Source organism: Pinus tabuliformis, chromosome 3_1, assembly GCF_031772625.1.
Source record: "Pinus tabuliformis cultivar Carrire ecotype Pingquan chromosome 3_1, CPIR1, whole genome shotgun sequence".
NCBI lineage: Eukaryota > Viridiplantae > Streptophyta > Pinopsida > Pinales > Pinaceae > Pinus > Pinus tabuliformis.
The window spans coordinates 182,974,670-182,991,082 of record NC_142301.1 but is presented as its reverse complement, the minus strand read 5'-3'; the positions used below and the strand labels follow the sequence as shown (position 1 = coordinate 182,991,082).

The following is a 16,413-nucleotide window of genomic DNA, read 5'->3' as shown; positions in this document are numbered from 1 at the left end:
ATATGGACCACCCTTGGTATAGCCATGCCCCTGTGCCATGTTGATCATAATTTGCAAACATGATATCCCTGAGCTATGGCCTTGAAATCGGATTTATTTAAATGAGATTTATCCTTGACATGGTGAAAATTTGGGGCTTTGGGAGGGGATCAAAATCTTCCCAAATACAATGGGGTTGATCTATTACAAAAGGGATGGAAAGGAACAATAATCCTTGCTTTTACTCTCTTTTGGGGACTAATAATCTCTGTAATGGAAGCCAATGGGATCAAGAGATGTCCTAGCATTCATTTTCACATGGAGCACCCCTAGTACAACCATGTCCATGTTCCCTGTTAGAAGTCCTTAGTTGGATTTCATACTTTTTGCTTATTTAAGTAGAAGTAACCTCTTGGATAGGATGTCTAATACCTCTCTACTTTTCATCCCTTGAATTCAGGACAAGATTATGTTGAGACATTCTTCTCACAAAAGACACAAAACTACTCCAATTCTTACTTTGGAACAAATCCTGACCCATCCCCAAATAAGTAAAAGCACACATAGGTTCAATCTTGTCCTCTAGACTATATTATTTCAATCGAAGACTGGAATATTAAGAACTTATGCGCATGCAACTTCATCAAATATAGGAAGAGCATTTTCCCCAGCCAAAGGAATCTTGACTTTTCGGGTTACCTGGATCAATTTCTTTATCAACTTCTACAAAGAACATTTTGCATCCACTGGTTTCTCTACATCTTTCATCTCAATACAAGTTAAATAAAAAACTACTCCATGTCTCCCAATCATTTGTGTTATCGCAAGATAGCCATCTCTGTCTCTAGTATTGTAATATTCGACAGTGAGCTCATGTACATGAGATATGTTTAAATAATGCCAATGAATACCTGCCACTTTGCTAGAGATTTTGGCACCAAAGTTGTGAAAAGCAAATTCATCTTCAGCTAGGATCCTTTCCCCATGATTCAGAAGCATGCTAGAATACCACTACAAAAAAACTCACCATAAGTTGAGTCCCAACCACCTTCACGATGAAAGAACTTTGTCCCCTCTGACTAATTGTTGTAGTCATCTGCATTAGTTGGCCCTCCATAAGCCCATTCTTTCTTACTAATAGTTTCAGCTATGGATTTAAGGTTAGCCAACATATACTACAAGGATACATACAAAACAAAATGATCATTAAAGGATCTAAAAACTCAACATAGTATCCATGAGGTTGGAAATGTTATAGTTCCAACTTCCATCCATACCTTTTCATAGCATTGAAAAGCTCCAATCCCAAGAAATTTCCATGTACCATTACTCTCAGGATAAGAAGGATACCACAACTCTCCTGCTGGACCCATTCCTACTTGAATTTCCTGCATCATCAAGCATACAATTCTCATACAAATCTATAAGCATTATGTAATATGACCATGAAAAATCACATGCACAATTAAAAATAATAATAAGATAAGATAGTTTAGGCACTAACTTATTATTTCGCCAAGAGAAATGACCCTTTATAGCCCAGGTGGTGTAGATCTTTAACTCTCATGATTTTTATGTGAGTAACACTAAAGAAAAGAAAATTAAAAAAAGGTGGATGCATTATTTATCTATCTTACCATATTTAAAAGATAGTAATAAATAAATTGGCATAGATCCATCTTAACGTTGGATCTATTACACATAAATATGTTAAGAGGGCTCACAAAACATTGAAATTTTCACCTCTAGTTTTTTTATCCATCTCAACACTTAATAGATCTATGGTTAAGATAGATATGTGCTAATATACAAAAAATTCAGAAATGGGACATAAAGTCTAGGTTTCATACATAAAAAAATAAAGAGGTGCACATCAATAACTAGGCCATAAAGTTTAGGTTCCATAAATAAAATAAGCAAGCGGTGCATAATTAACAACTGCTCCATAAAGTCTAGGTTCCATATATAAAACAAGAAAGATTTCCATAACCAAAAATTGGGTGTTGTATAGGACATTCTAGTCTTATCTATTTCATAAAGTACATTAGACCTAGACTCATGTAAATAAAGTATTCAGTCACTTCCTAAAGTCACATCTTGGGTCATAAAAATTTAAATGGAATGTAAAAGCTTGGGTCCTACTTATTCCATGCTAAAATAAGTGTCTTGATATTTAAATATGAGTAGTTGACCCATATAGAATCCAGATCCATATAAATAGTAGGCCATATGCCATATAGTCATGCAAGGATCATCATGAAATTCCCCTCACCACTTGGGTCTCACAAGTCCATTAGAAGACAATTTGACACCTGGGATCTATTACACATCAATAGGCCAAAAGGTCTCACAAAACATTGAGATTTTCACCTCCGGATTTTTTATCCATCTCAACATTTAATAAATCTATGTTTAAGTCTAGAGATCTGTGCTAATATACGAAAAATTCAGACATGGGCCATGAAGTCTAGGTTTCATACATAAAACAAGAAAGAGGTGCACAATCAAGAACTGGGCCATAAAATCTAGGTTACATACATAAAACAAGAAATAAGTGCATTTTAAAAACTATTCCATAGAGTCTAAGTTCCATACATAAAACAAAAAAGAGGTCCATAATCAACAAATGGGTGTTATATGGCACATTCCAATCTTATCTACTTCATAAAGTACATTAGCTCTGGACTAATGTAAATCAAGTACTCAATCACTATTCCTAAAGTCACAACTTGGGTCATAAAATTTTAAATTGAATGTCAAAGCTTGGGTCCTACCTATTCCATGCTAAAAGTAATGTTTGGATCTTTAAATAGGAGCAATTAGCCCATACAAAATCTAGATTCATATAAATAGCAGGCCATAAGCAGTATAGTCATGCAAATATCATCATGAAATTCCCGTCACCACTTGGGTATCACAAGTCTGTTAGAAGACAATTTTGACACTTGAGTCAAGGAATTTCATACAAAAAGTACATGCTTAGATCAAATTCCCTAGTCAGAAGAAATGAAATGTTTATATTGCGCTAGTTGCATCTAAAAATATTAAGCACTGGGTTCTAAAAATGAACTTCTTGGACATGAAAACTCCATATAATATGAATTTACTGACTTCAATCAATCCTCACAGAAGAAAATGGATCCTTGTGCCATAAATTCCATACAATAATTAAAGTCTTGGATTATCTACATTAAACACCAAGAGATTACATATAAACGTTTAGACATCATAAAGAGTTAGAAAATCCATGAAAAAGCTAATGCCTCTGAAAAATGAGCACAAAAACCAAATTTTAAGGAGTCCTACCACAACAATTTCACTCAATAGATCACTAAATCACTCCTTGAAGCTTCTCATGGAACCAATAGAGCATTGAACATGGGTTCTCCCTTTTAAGACAAGAAGATTATCACAACCCAATCAAATGTACTCATAGTTCTCCTTTTCCATTGGTTGGTGTAAGCCAGATCATTATCATGGTCTGTTTCTTAACCCACACATTTTGGCAAAGGAATACTGCACATATACAATCCCAAAAATACTAGATCCTTGGTTATGTTAGAAATAAAAAGCACAATTCAAACACAATAATTCTTGTTTCATTTTTGTTATGTGAGAGGTCTCGGCACGCCAAAACTCTAGCTTTGTGGTTCTTGTATGCATGATGCATTTATTCATTGCATGCTTTGTATAGAAGTTGTGATATATTACGTTTGAAGGACTCTAACCAACATTTATACCTCTAATTTAATTTCAGACCTTCAGTTTAATGTCTAAATTCATTCATATACCTTTCCTAGACCAACTATTTTTATTATAACAAAATAGTTTCTCACGAAAAACACAAGAAAGTCACCTCCATAAGACCATTGTTTGTGCCAAGCGAGAACTAAATGTTATCTTCAAAATAAAAATAAAAAATAGAGATCATAAAAATGATGTAATATACTGAAGCAGTAGATGATGCTAAAATATTGCTTGAGTATTCCAGATTGGCAAAGATTTTAGTGTGTGCAATACCTTATATACCTCCTTTACCCCAATATATTAGATTAAATTTGCCAAGAAAATTACAAATTAAATTGAAGAATCTTTAAATATAGGATGTACTCTAATCTAAAAAAGTCCTACTATTCTATAGGAGCTAAAGCTAGCCCTCTCCAACAATTGTTGGAGATTAGAGTCCACATTTTGGTAGTAGACCAGTATGGGGTACCTGTCATGAAATATGCATGTAACTCAATGGTAGAGTAACCCACTAGCAAGAGGAAGGTATTGGGTTTGATAATTGATTTACAATATGCCCAATTTTCAACATGATATCAAAGCTAGGGATTGAGTCTCATTAACAGTCACTAGGAAGCCTAAACCAAAATGTGGCATGAAGGATGATCTAATTAAGAAAATTAGTTTTGTTGTGCTAAAATTCTCTTTCAGGCTATATTAAATGTGTTTGAAGAATTGTGTGATTGTTTTCAAGTTTAAAACATGGGTTTTTGAGTGTTTTATGTAAGTTTTATGAGAAAATTAACATAAATAAATGACTAAAAAACAAAAAATGGCAGACATAAACATCACCATAAACAATATCATAGCAGCACATGATGAAGGATTTCACCCCTCCTGAGATACGTCTCGTTTTTCCATCTTCCAGTGGCTTGACCCTCTCTATTATGCTAAAAAATTTGAATACATCAGTTTACAATGCTCAGAATTCTCTGAAACCTATTCCAATGGCTCCAGAATGCCCAAAAAATGCATGTTTAGCCTCTTTCTGCTCTTGATTTGGTAAAAAGCTGAAGAAGTTATGGCCTTTCCCAATCTTCTGCTAATCGCACAACAAATTCCCCAAAATCCAACTTCATCCTACAATTTCGCTTGCAAAGCGCGCTAATAGAGTGACAATTTTGTTGAAAATTGGGCGAAATTGTCAGACAACTAAAATTCTCGTTGATGCTTAAGTTCCAAAAATTGAGGCCACGTGGGGGTCCATGTGCCCTAGGCTAAGGCCAATGACCTGCCCCCGCCAGCCGTGCCCCCACTTCTCCTCCGCGATGATCATATACATGGTTATGTAACCATGGCTAGTCGCATGCATGGTTATAACCAACAACTGACCCCGTGGGTTGGCCCTACCCCCATATAGCGCAACAATTAACTTTATAAAGAACGCATGAACTTAGGGGTTAAGTAACACCCTGATGGAATATTGGTGACGACTGTGTATTATTGGTGGGAGGTCGTAGGTTCAAACCCCGTTACCTCTGCCTTGACTATAAAAAAGTTTTTGGTGGCCTCCCGGTTTGCCATGTGGCAGCGTTTGGCTGGGCCACAAGTTAGCCTATGGTTGGCCACCCCACAAAGCAATCAAAATTGCTTAATTTGAACCAATAGATGAGTGCCACTTGTCACCTGGTGATTCCCCGAGGAGCCTGTTAACTAAGTGAACTTCCACATGCCCTGTCCAGTGAGCGCCACGTCAGCAGTACGAACTGCTGACTAGGCTATCTTTTTTTTTTTTTAATTTGCATGTTTGGGAAAGTGAACAGAACTTGTTTCTAGAGTCATACAGAGTTTGTTTTGTATGAGACGAGTTGCGCTAGATTTAGGATGATGAGCACTATGCGGTCGTCTAGGTTCCACACCAATCTGACAACTTTGAATTTTGAGCTATTTTTTGAGCACCTGATCATTCCTCCCCACTAGAAGCCTTTTGGACCCCAAAATATCACTTTAAGTTTTCCAGCAGGTGAGGGAACAGTTCCCTCATCTTTCCAATCTCGATCCATTTGGCCTTTGAAGGATTTATTCCCTTGAACCCCACTCGAATGTAATCCACATTCCTTCATTTTGAAGACCTTGTTCTTTTGTCAAGTATGGCGTCTTGTTGTAGTTCATCAAGGTATTCAGGAGAAAATCCTCAATGGAAGGAATTTGGACATTTTCTCCTTGATCTTCAATCAACAAAGGCTCATACAACCTTAGGTTCTCAACATTAACAACAACATAAATTTGCATATGTAAAGGAAAATCCAACTTGAAGGCATTGATATCAATCTTTTCCAAAATTCTGAATGGACCATAACTAATTGGTTTTAGCTTTTTACGTTCTCCTTGGAGCCTCTCTTTGCTAATTTGAATGCAAACTTCATCACTGACTTGGAACTTGTGATCTACACGATGTTTGTCATGCCTTTCTTTGTACTTGCCTTGGCTCTTTTCAAGCTATTCTTGAACTCTTTGGTGTAACACTTGGATTTGTTCAATGAACCTTATTGCTTTTTCTATGTCACTATGACCATCAATAGCAACATATTTTCCAAAAATGAAATCCAAAGGAGACTTAGGCAAGTATCCCAAACATGCCTCAAATGGAAATGTTTGAGTTGAAGAGTGTTTGGGCCAGCTATAAAGCATGTTGAATATAGTACAAATGTTCATCCCACAACTTAGGAGGCTTGTTGCAATACCCACGAAGAAGATGTATCATTGTCCTATTCACCACCTCTGTTTGACCATTTGTTTGTAGATGAAATGTGGTGCTATTTTGCAATTTGGTGTCCATGAATCCCCACAAGCTTGACCAAAAATTCCCAACAATGCGAGAATCTCGATCACTAACAATGGATGTGAACAATCCAAAATAACCCATACATTCTGAAATAATAATTGAGTAGTTTGTTCATCTGTAACTTTCTTTTTACATGGCATCAAAATACACATTTTTTTGAATTTATCCACAACTACATAAAAATAATCATGACCTCTTTTTGACAATGGAAGACCTCCTACAAAATCCATAGAAACACTCTCGCATGGTCATGAAGGAACTAGAAGTGGTGTGTACAATCCTAACTTCCTATTTCTATGCTTGCTGATTGCACATAATGAACATCCTTTCATAAAACGTGACATACTTTCAAGCATATGAGGCCAATAACAATACCTCTATAGATGTGCCACCAGTAATAAGAGAAGTATGTGCCTCTCTTATGATGTTTACTCTTTCTCCCTATGGAATACAAAGCTTTCCAAGATGGTAAAAGTTATCATGAAAATGATAATCCAATTCCTCTATTTGGTTACCTTGACTCAAGCTTGCATAAACATCTCGAAAGTCATTGTCTAATGCATATTGTTCAATATAACTTTCATGAAAAACATAATTATGCTTGAGTAAAGTAGCTACAGTAACAATAGGCCTAGAAAGGATATAAACAACTTTATTGTAGATACCTTTCTTATACCTGATTACCAAGTGGAATTGTTGAAGAAAACCCATCCATCAGAAGTGCCTTGAATGCTGCAACTTGGATTGAGATTGAAATTATTGCAATGGTTGATGATTAGTGTGAATGATTGTTTCCTTAACCATCAATTAGTGTTTCCCCTTTTTCACACTTTGCACCAATGCATACAATTCCTTGTCATATGTAGGATAGTTAATCACTGCACCATTGAAAGTTTTCGAATGAAAATAGATAGGCTTACCATGTTGCATGAGGACTGCGGCGTAGTCACTAGCATCAATCTGAATCTCAAATGACTGTCTCAAGTATGGAAGTGCAAGTACTGGAGCTGAATTGATCTTTTCCTTCAATGCATCAAAGGTGTTTTTTTGTTTGCCTCCCCACTAGAAAACCTTTTTCACACTTGTCAGTGCATGCAAAGGAGTTTCTATAGAAGAAAAGTTAGCAATGAATTTCCTCCAATATTGGGCTACTCCCAAAAAGCTTCTTACCTCAGTAACTGTCTTGGGCCTTGGCCAATTTAAAATGAAATCAACTTTGGAGGATCTATTTTCAACTCACCTCCTCCAATAATATGACCCAAGTAAACTAAAGAAGTTTTTCCAAACTCACACTTTGACATCCTTAGATACAACTGTTCTTTCTTTAAGACATCAAGTAATTTTCTCACATGCATGACATGTTCATCATGAGATTTACTGAAAATTAATATGTCATTTAAGTAGACTCTAACAAATTCATCAATAAATTCCCTCAACACATCATTCATCACACGCATGAAGGTAGTAGGAGCATTACATAAACCAGAAGGCATAAATAGCCATTCAAACAAACCTTGTTTTTTTTTAATGTTGTCTTCCAAATGTCTCCTTCAACAATTCTAATTTTATGGTAGCCACTCCTTAATTTCAACTTAGTAAAATACTTTGCATCTTTCAATTGATTAAGTAAATCATCTTTTCTAGGTAGTGGGTAATGGTTCTTTACCATAATCTTGTTTAATGCATGGAAGTCCACACACATGCGTCATGTTCCATCCTTCTTTGGGACCAAAACAATAGGTGAACCACATGGCAAAGAAGATGACCTAATTATCCCTTTATCCAACAACTGTTGAATTTGATTTTTAATTTCTGCACTTTCCATCACTGACATCCTGTACATGCCAATGTTAGGAAGAGGACTATGTTGCTACAATTGTATCTCATGTTGGATTCCTCTCTTGGTAGGAAATACTTTTGGTTTTTGAAACATCTCATCATATTGGTTAACAACATCAACCAAGTCAGATTTCAATCTTGAATCACAACCTTTAAAAACTTCATTATCAACATCATTCTTGGGTTTGACCATTAGAAGCACAATATTCTTGCTTGAATTCACTAGTCTTGTCATCTGCCCCACATTAACAAATTAAAGATTTAGTTTCTTGCTATGAGCTCTCACAATATATTCTACTCCATCTTTGAACAAATGGTATTTGTTTTCATGTCTATGGAAGATAACTTTTCTGTCACAGAGATATGGGCTACCCAAAACTATACTACATATGTCTAATGACACAAGATCAAGCTCCACTTCATCTATGAAATTTGCAGTAATGGCAAATTTCACTTTACATTTTCTAGTTACCTACAATTGTGCATTGTCACACACCCATCCAAGTAAATATGGTTTATGATGTGGAATGGTTTCCAAGTTTAAACTTTTGACAATGTTTTCAAAGATAAGATTGGCTTGAGAGCCACTGTCGAAAAGTGTATCAATTTTGCTATGTTTTGAAATCACTCTTATGTAAAATGTTCTATCCTAGTTTTTTCATTTGGAGTTTCATTGTGTGAATTTGAAGTACTAGTGATAGAAATGGATTCTTTTCCTTTCATACCCATGGCTGTAATTTTAGTTTCATCACACGAATCGGATCCCAAATCCTGTTGAGTGGTTGCATTTGTATTTTTTTCCCTTTTTGTTGAATTTGTTTGGTTTCATTTCAGGATGAAGCTTCCAACAATGAGATTCATCATGACCCTCTTTGGAACAATGTTTGCATGTTAATTTATCTCCTTCCTTCTTGATAGATGCATTTTTCTTTGCCTTCCCATTGAAACCCTTTTCTTTTCCTTTACCCTTAAATGGATTTTTACTACCCTCTTCTCGAGTGTTTTTCCTCTTGCCTCAAGATGAGTGGCTTCCACACACACCTAATCTAGACCCCTTATGTACTTCAACAATGTGTAACTGTGATTGTAGGTCTACAACTAAAATTTGAGATTGTTTTTTTGAATTCTTGGGTGTAATCTTGCACATTTTGAATTTTAAGTTGTCTAAAGTTCTACCAATTCATGATGGATTTCTGCATATAAGCTAGAGGGTGAATTGTCTTTTAATTGCATCAATGAAATCAGACCAAGAAATTGAGATATTACCGTGTTTTTTTATCTCATCTTATGTCTTTGATTCCCACCATACTAATGTTGCACCCTCCATCCTCAAGGAAGCAAAATGAATCTTTATGTCACCCTCTTGAAGGTTTTGAATTATGCAATAGACCTCCAATAGACGAATCCAATTATCAAGGTTTTCTGCATTCACTTCACCATTATACGTGGGTAATTCAAATTTAACATCAAGTCTTAATAAGGGTGATTTACTAGTTCCTTTTGAGGTATGTTGATGAGTATGAGTGTTACACAGTAATTTGTCACCATTGATCACTGTCCCTATCGCCCCGATTCCAGTACATTGGAGGATGCATTTCGGGACCTGTGAGCAGTGACATAGCCTAAAAACACTTGCACTATGTTCCCCTGAGTATGTGCTTCATGTTCCCTCAAGACACCTTCTGCAAATTATCCCTAAAAAGTGCCCTTTTCCCATTGGCGCAGGTACCCAATGTCTGACCCGCACCAATAACTCAGATCCTCAAAAAGGGGCGCGCCCATTGGCGCTCTGTCTTAGAACAATGCCCGCGCCAGTCGAGTTTAGTAATGTTTTTTGCCAAAAGCACGACTGTATGATTTTTCCTCCCAGATCATGAAGTCCTTTGAGGGAAAAATCCATCTGATAAAGCTCGAGAGTCATCATATCTATCCGCAGTAGCTTTTCATGGATGTTGCCATTCCATAATGGGTGTCCTGGTGCATTGAATCTTTCTCCCTTCTTCATCTATAAAAGCCTGTCCTCATGCATTAGACAAGCTAGTTCCAAGTTTATAAGTTCCAAGTTTATGAGTTCCGAAGTGCTGTAGTTTTGAGTTCTTGAGTTGTTGGAGTAATGCTAGAGAGGTTATGCTGCCGGGAGCCCGAGAGAGAGGAAGTCTACTGCAAGGCATATAGCTTCTCGCCCAGCCAGAGGAAAGGTTCAACGTCAGAACCTTGGTTGTAACTTTTCCTGTCTATTATTAATTAATGAACGACTGTTATTATAGTTCCAATCTCATTGTCTATTATAGTGATGTTGATTTATTTCCTTTCTGACTGAAATATAGTTGTGCCTTGGTGGATTTTATGCTTGTATCTGTTTCTTCCTTTGCATGTGCAGGTGTCCGTTTGCAAGGATAGCAAGGATTGTGACCTGCCGGAGCGAGGGAGCGGGAACACCAACTCTGCTTCAACTATAGCGTTGGATTCCAGGTTGGTCTTCTTAATTCACCTTTAATGTACAACTAGGAACTTGCGTGGCAGCGTGGATTGATTGTGGCTAGTTCTGTTTTAAGCTAGTGGGATCGCCTCTGTCCGCAGAGGGGATTTACCTAACCAACAATTTGGCGACTCCACTGGGGAGAAGCTATTTGGAGTTTGTCTTGCATGATTAGTTTTCTCTCGCTTGCCTGAGTTAATGAAATTTCTGGGTTAGTCTTGAAATTGCTATCTGCTGGGCACTGTCAATCAGACCCTGGGTTGTTATATTTATTTTTTGGGTCAGTAAACGCGGCTGGCGCATTTTTTCTTTTGACAGTCGCGCCAGTTGGCGCATGTTGCTCCATAAAGACCCGCGCCAATTGACTGTTAACGCGAGTTGCAGATTCACAGTCGCGCCAGCTCTGTGAATTTTGCCAGTTTGGTACTTGAAAGCTCCTTAAACTCGGATTTTTTTGTTTTTCCATATCTTTTGCTGCTTCTGGGAGTGTGTTGGACCTCTGTGTGACTGGTTGTTACCTTCATCCTTCAGTTGTTTGCTTATTTCTATCGATTTTGTATCCCAGCCCTAGAGTACCTAGTGGCTTTGCATGTCGAGCCTTCTGTGGGACCTTGTGGTTTGATTATCGAGTCAGCTTGTTGGTTGTTTTCCGCACTCATCTAGTGGTTGTTAAAAGTTGGTATTCTATGCTTCCAGTGATTCACTTCTAGCTTGCTTGGATCTTGCTTGACTTCATTTGAACTTAGATCACATGGTTCATTGAACGTCTTCGTGTTTTCCTTTGCTTTGACAGTTCATCTTCATGTTTCTAAATTGGTTCTATGTCCATTGAGTGAATTGTGTTTGTACTCGTGGATATCTCTTGAGGTTTGTTTACATGCATTATGCCATTTTAAAAAATCAAAAAACAAAAGAGCTTTTTGCATTATATTAGTTAGCATTTATTGCTATTTGTCGCTTTTAAAAAGAAAAGGAAAAAACTTTTATTTCTTGTTATTAGCTGCATTAGGATCTTTGTTACTTGCTTGATGATCATTTTGTTTGTGTAAAAAAAAAAAAATCTCTACTCTTCTGTAGGTAGAATTCATCGAATGAAACGATATAATTTTGGCATATAGATTGCATTTAGGAAGTTTGGAGAGACCACATACGGTAGGACCAAAAAACTGAAACATAATTGAAGATAAACTATAAAATAAACTCAATGAACCTAACAACGCATTGGAACATAACGCAAACATTCTAGAGGTCTAGGTTAGAGACGTGTTCCGGCGTCGTTAAACCTGGTAGCTTACCGTCGAGTGGTTGGGTGATTCCTCCACGGTGAAACGATAGGTGCCAGTACGGACTGTGCTCCCACGTACCGTCGCGTATACATTGGGAGACCCCTATAGGAATAAAGCTTTTATCCATAGGAAGCCGTGTCGGCCGCCCTACGATTCGCAATGCAGTGAACACAGCATTCACGAAGATCGACCACCCGTACCCTAAAAAGTATTCTGTGGTTTTGCGAAAAGTTTGGCACACCCTCTACCTAGAATTCCAGAGCAGTCACTTTTGATCCTTTTCGGACTCCTTAAACGAAAAGGTGCCTGTGAGCGTCTTGTCACTTCGTGCTCATTAAATATTCGAAGGAGACTAGAGTCATCTTTTCGTCCTTTTCTCGACTCTTAAAAAGTGAAAAGGTCAAGTTCAAAGTTCAGTGTCTTAAAATTTATTTGACCACGATCACATATAACCCGGTTAAATTTTGCTTGCGTTAGCTTGAGTAGGGTTCTTTCTCGCTCAAATGGCATCCTTCCCTGAGCCCACCGGCCAAGGTGGTCCCCCGGCTAGTCCGATTCCTTCTGTCGGAAATGTTGGTGTTCAGTATATAGCAACTTTGTCTTTACCTGGGTTCACCATCGGTTTACCCGTATGGGTGTTCTCAAACTCAGTGGTCTCGAGTGTGATAACTCCTGTTCCACCACCACCTCCTCCACCCGAGCAACATCATTTTGATTCCAAGGTGGACCCCTGCCCTTCTTCGCCTACTGCTGTGTCCTCATCTTCTACTTCGCCTGGTGAAACTCTGGATTTAAGTAACCAGGTGGCTAAGAAGAAGAAGAAGAAGACCAAAAAGAAGAAGTCTCCCAAAAGAAAGGTCCCATCTACCCCGAATATACCTGAAGTAAAGTCTCCTCCTGCTCCACCGCGGAAGGCTAAATTTCCTTGTAGATTATGCAAGGAAGACCATCTTCTTCGCGATTGTCCTAGCATCCCCAGGGTCTTAGAAGTATGGGCTCACGATCGGGACCGCCCTGCATCGTCCTCTGGAGATCATGGTGATGCTACCCTATCAGCTGGAAATGTTAAGGGAAAAGGGAAGATTCGAATCCCCTGTAGACTTTGTGAAGGCAATCATCCCCTTCACCTTTGTCCATTCATGGATAGAGCCTCTATTGTATTGGAAAGTCTTACAGCTCCCTCAACTCAACTTCCTGCTGGTTATCAACGTCTCTCTGCAATTGCAGAACGTTCCCCTGCTGACCAAGCAATCAAGCATGATTCCTCTTTGGTCCAGCTTTCTCTTCCTGAACCTGGCTGTGCTCAGCCTGTTCCAGACCAGTCCCTGGTCGGAAAGAGTGTTGCTTTACAGCCTGTTCCAGACCAGTCCCTGGTCGGAAAAAGTGTTGCTTTACAGCCTGTTCCAGACCAGTCCCTGGTCGGAAAGAGTGTTGCTTTACAGCCTGTTCCAGACCAGTCCCTGGTCGGAAAGAGTGTTGATTTTCAGCCTGTTCCAGACCAGTCCCTGGTCGGAAACGCTGTTGATTTACCTTCGTCGTCTACACACCACTTTGTTCCGGAAACGTTTGTCATCAAAGATGAACCACCTGAATCCAAACCAGATGAAAGTCCAAAGGTCCAGATGACAAGTGACCCGGTCTTTCCAAAGGTCCAGATAACAGTTGACCCGGTTTTGCCTTCAGAAGTTCCAATCTCAGATGATATTATCACTGTAAAGGATGAAGATCACACCGTCCAAATTCTATACATAAACATAGACTCTAATGATCAAGTGAGTATCCCCCTCATTCCTTCACAGCAGGAAGGAAGTCCATCAGAGTCATACCCGGCCGTTTATCCGGTCCCACCTCCAAGCGACCTAGTTGTTTCCTTCAATTGGGATCAACTAGGCAATTCCCGGTTACCAGCTTCCAGACCATTTCAAATTATAGTCCAAGTCTACCGAATGGTTATGGCCGGTACCATTATTGATGAGGGATCTCCTGTGAGCATCCTTTCTTCCACAGCTTGGGAAGCACTTGGTTCGCCACTGCTTCTGCCTGAGATGAGAAACCTTACAGGTTTTCATCGAGAAACCAGTTGACCTTTAGGAATTCTTCCTCATGTACCTATCACATTAGAAGGGAAGACCATTTAAATGGGCGTCATGGTAGTCCAAGGCCCGTTAGATTACAATTTACTCCTTGGGCGAGACTATATTTATCGCATACGTGCAATTGTGTCCTCACTCTTCAGAGTGATGTGTTTTCCGCACGAAGAAAGAACGATCAAGATCGTAGACCAACTTTCGTTCCCCGGTTCACACTTTACATATAGTCATCTACCATTCCTAAATGGTCTTATTTCCACAGGAAATGCCTCAACATCCACTCCGTCATTCTGATGATGGCAGCTGACCCGGGCGCGTGACTGAAGCCCGGGGGGCATGCATCCTCCTTTTCAAAATCGAGTCTTTCCAAGTGAACCTTCATTCCATCCACTCCGTGAATGCCATGAAGCTTGGGGGGCATGTACCTCGATTTGCATTATCATGCTGGGGGTATGCAAATTTATAACAAGCATAGTTTTTTCGTTTCAAGCTTGTGTAAACATGAAACCGAATCCAAGCAGAGTTCTCCATGGTTCAAGCTTGTGTAAAAATGAACCCATACCTGATTTACATCCCGTGATTGCCATTTATCTGCTAAATTCTGCTAGATGAGCCTTGGTTGTTTCATTCCATCGCCACCATCTCTTTGGCCGATCATATGCTTTCACTTGGTTGTTTTCCTTTCCTGAGGAACCGCAACGATGAGTGGTTTTATTAGCCAGCCTCTTGACCATTACATGTTTTAAGCAGTTCCACCACTACCGGAACCAGTTGCTACCCTTTATACCACTCGTTCCTCTAGGACGAGTCGCCTTTAAGCTCTTTTCTGACTCGTAAAATATGAAAAGATTGCCGAGTATTTTTCCCTTTTTGACTCGTTAAAGAGAATAAAATTGAAGGTCTTTTTTCAGCTCTCTTCCGACCATTTAAAGAGGAAAAGATTGCCGAGTTACTCCCTTTGACTCGTTAAACGTAAATAAGGGGCGGTCGTTTTAAGTTCTTTTTGTCGACCGTTAAAACTTAAAAAGATTACCGGGTTTTTGTCGTTTCAAACTCGTTAGTGGTTACGAAACGACGTGGTTTTGATCATTTTTTTACTTTTTCAGGTCGAAATCACTACTTATGAAAAGTACTCCTCGATCGTAACGATCGGGCGGTTCTTTCGGGCATTATTTTATACTTTTTTGGGCCCGAGAGACACAACTTTACGAAAAAGGACACCCCTGGAGTTTCCTTTTCGCTGTCTTTTCAAATTCTCTAAATATGAAAAGACGCCGAGATCTTCCTTTGTCAGACTCGTTAAAACCTAATGACATCGGATTTTGTCGAAATGACGCACCATAAGCATATGCTATCCCCATCAAGCTTGTTAAAAATAATTGGGGTACTCGCCAAAAATGGTGGGGGAAAAAAAAAAAATTGGAACCATAATTATTGTTGTGTCGGCAGTATGTCGCTCTTGAACATGGCACTCCTCTGCTTTCGTGTCTGGGTGGGGACATCTCATCTTATTTTTCACTTGCCTCCGTGGGATTAGGTAATCCTATTTGACCTCTCATCTGCTCATTGCCTCGTCACTATGACCTCTGATCCATCGATGTCAAATACTGCCAACTCCACTCTAGTGCCGCCGATATGTTCAAGAGAAGTTGACCTCTGCAAAGAAACAACCTCCCTCTGATAGCTCATACAATTTTGATTCACAACATCATCTCTCTGTCTCGTGTCGATGATGTGGGAAACATTATGGCCCACCTTCGATCAAGGTCACTTCCTGTCGACTTCAGCTCATTATCCAGGAAGTTGATCTAGAGACTCCCTTCCGGTGCCTTGGAACCTGCATGCCTCAATGGTAGGTTTTTCGTGTTCGACGCGAGGTTTTCATCATTGGCCTCCGATCAAATGATTCTACGGGTGTTCGACGTCAGATCACTAATTCGCACGCCGTAGATTGTACCGATAGTACCTTGAGGGCCATTGTCATTATTGGTGGTACCTCTCGCGTCTGTTAACAGTTCCAAATATTGACTGGTAATCAGACGATGTTCATGCAGTTCTTCAGCTCACATATTCGCATGCTTGAACTTGTACTTCTGTTCGGGTCGAGATGGAGCGCAAGACCCTGGATTGTGTCTGTTATAATCCAGGCGTGATTCTTGATACATGACT

General features: G+C 39.0%; 1 pseudogene; it reads right to left on the bottom strand.

Annotated features, from left to right (window-relative positions):
* Positions 1 to 415: 415 nt before the first annotated feature.
* LOC149186397 (beta-amylase 1, chloroplastic-like) overlaps positions 416 to 16,413 on the bottom strand; it is a 33,300-nt pseudogene continuing 17,302 nt past the window's right edge.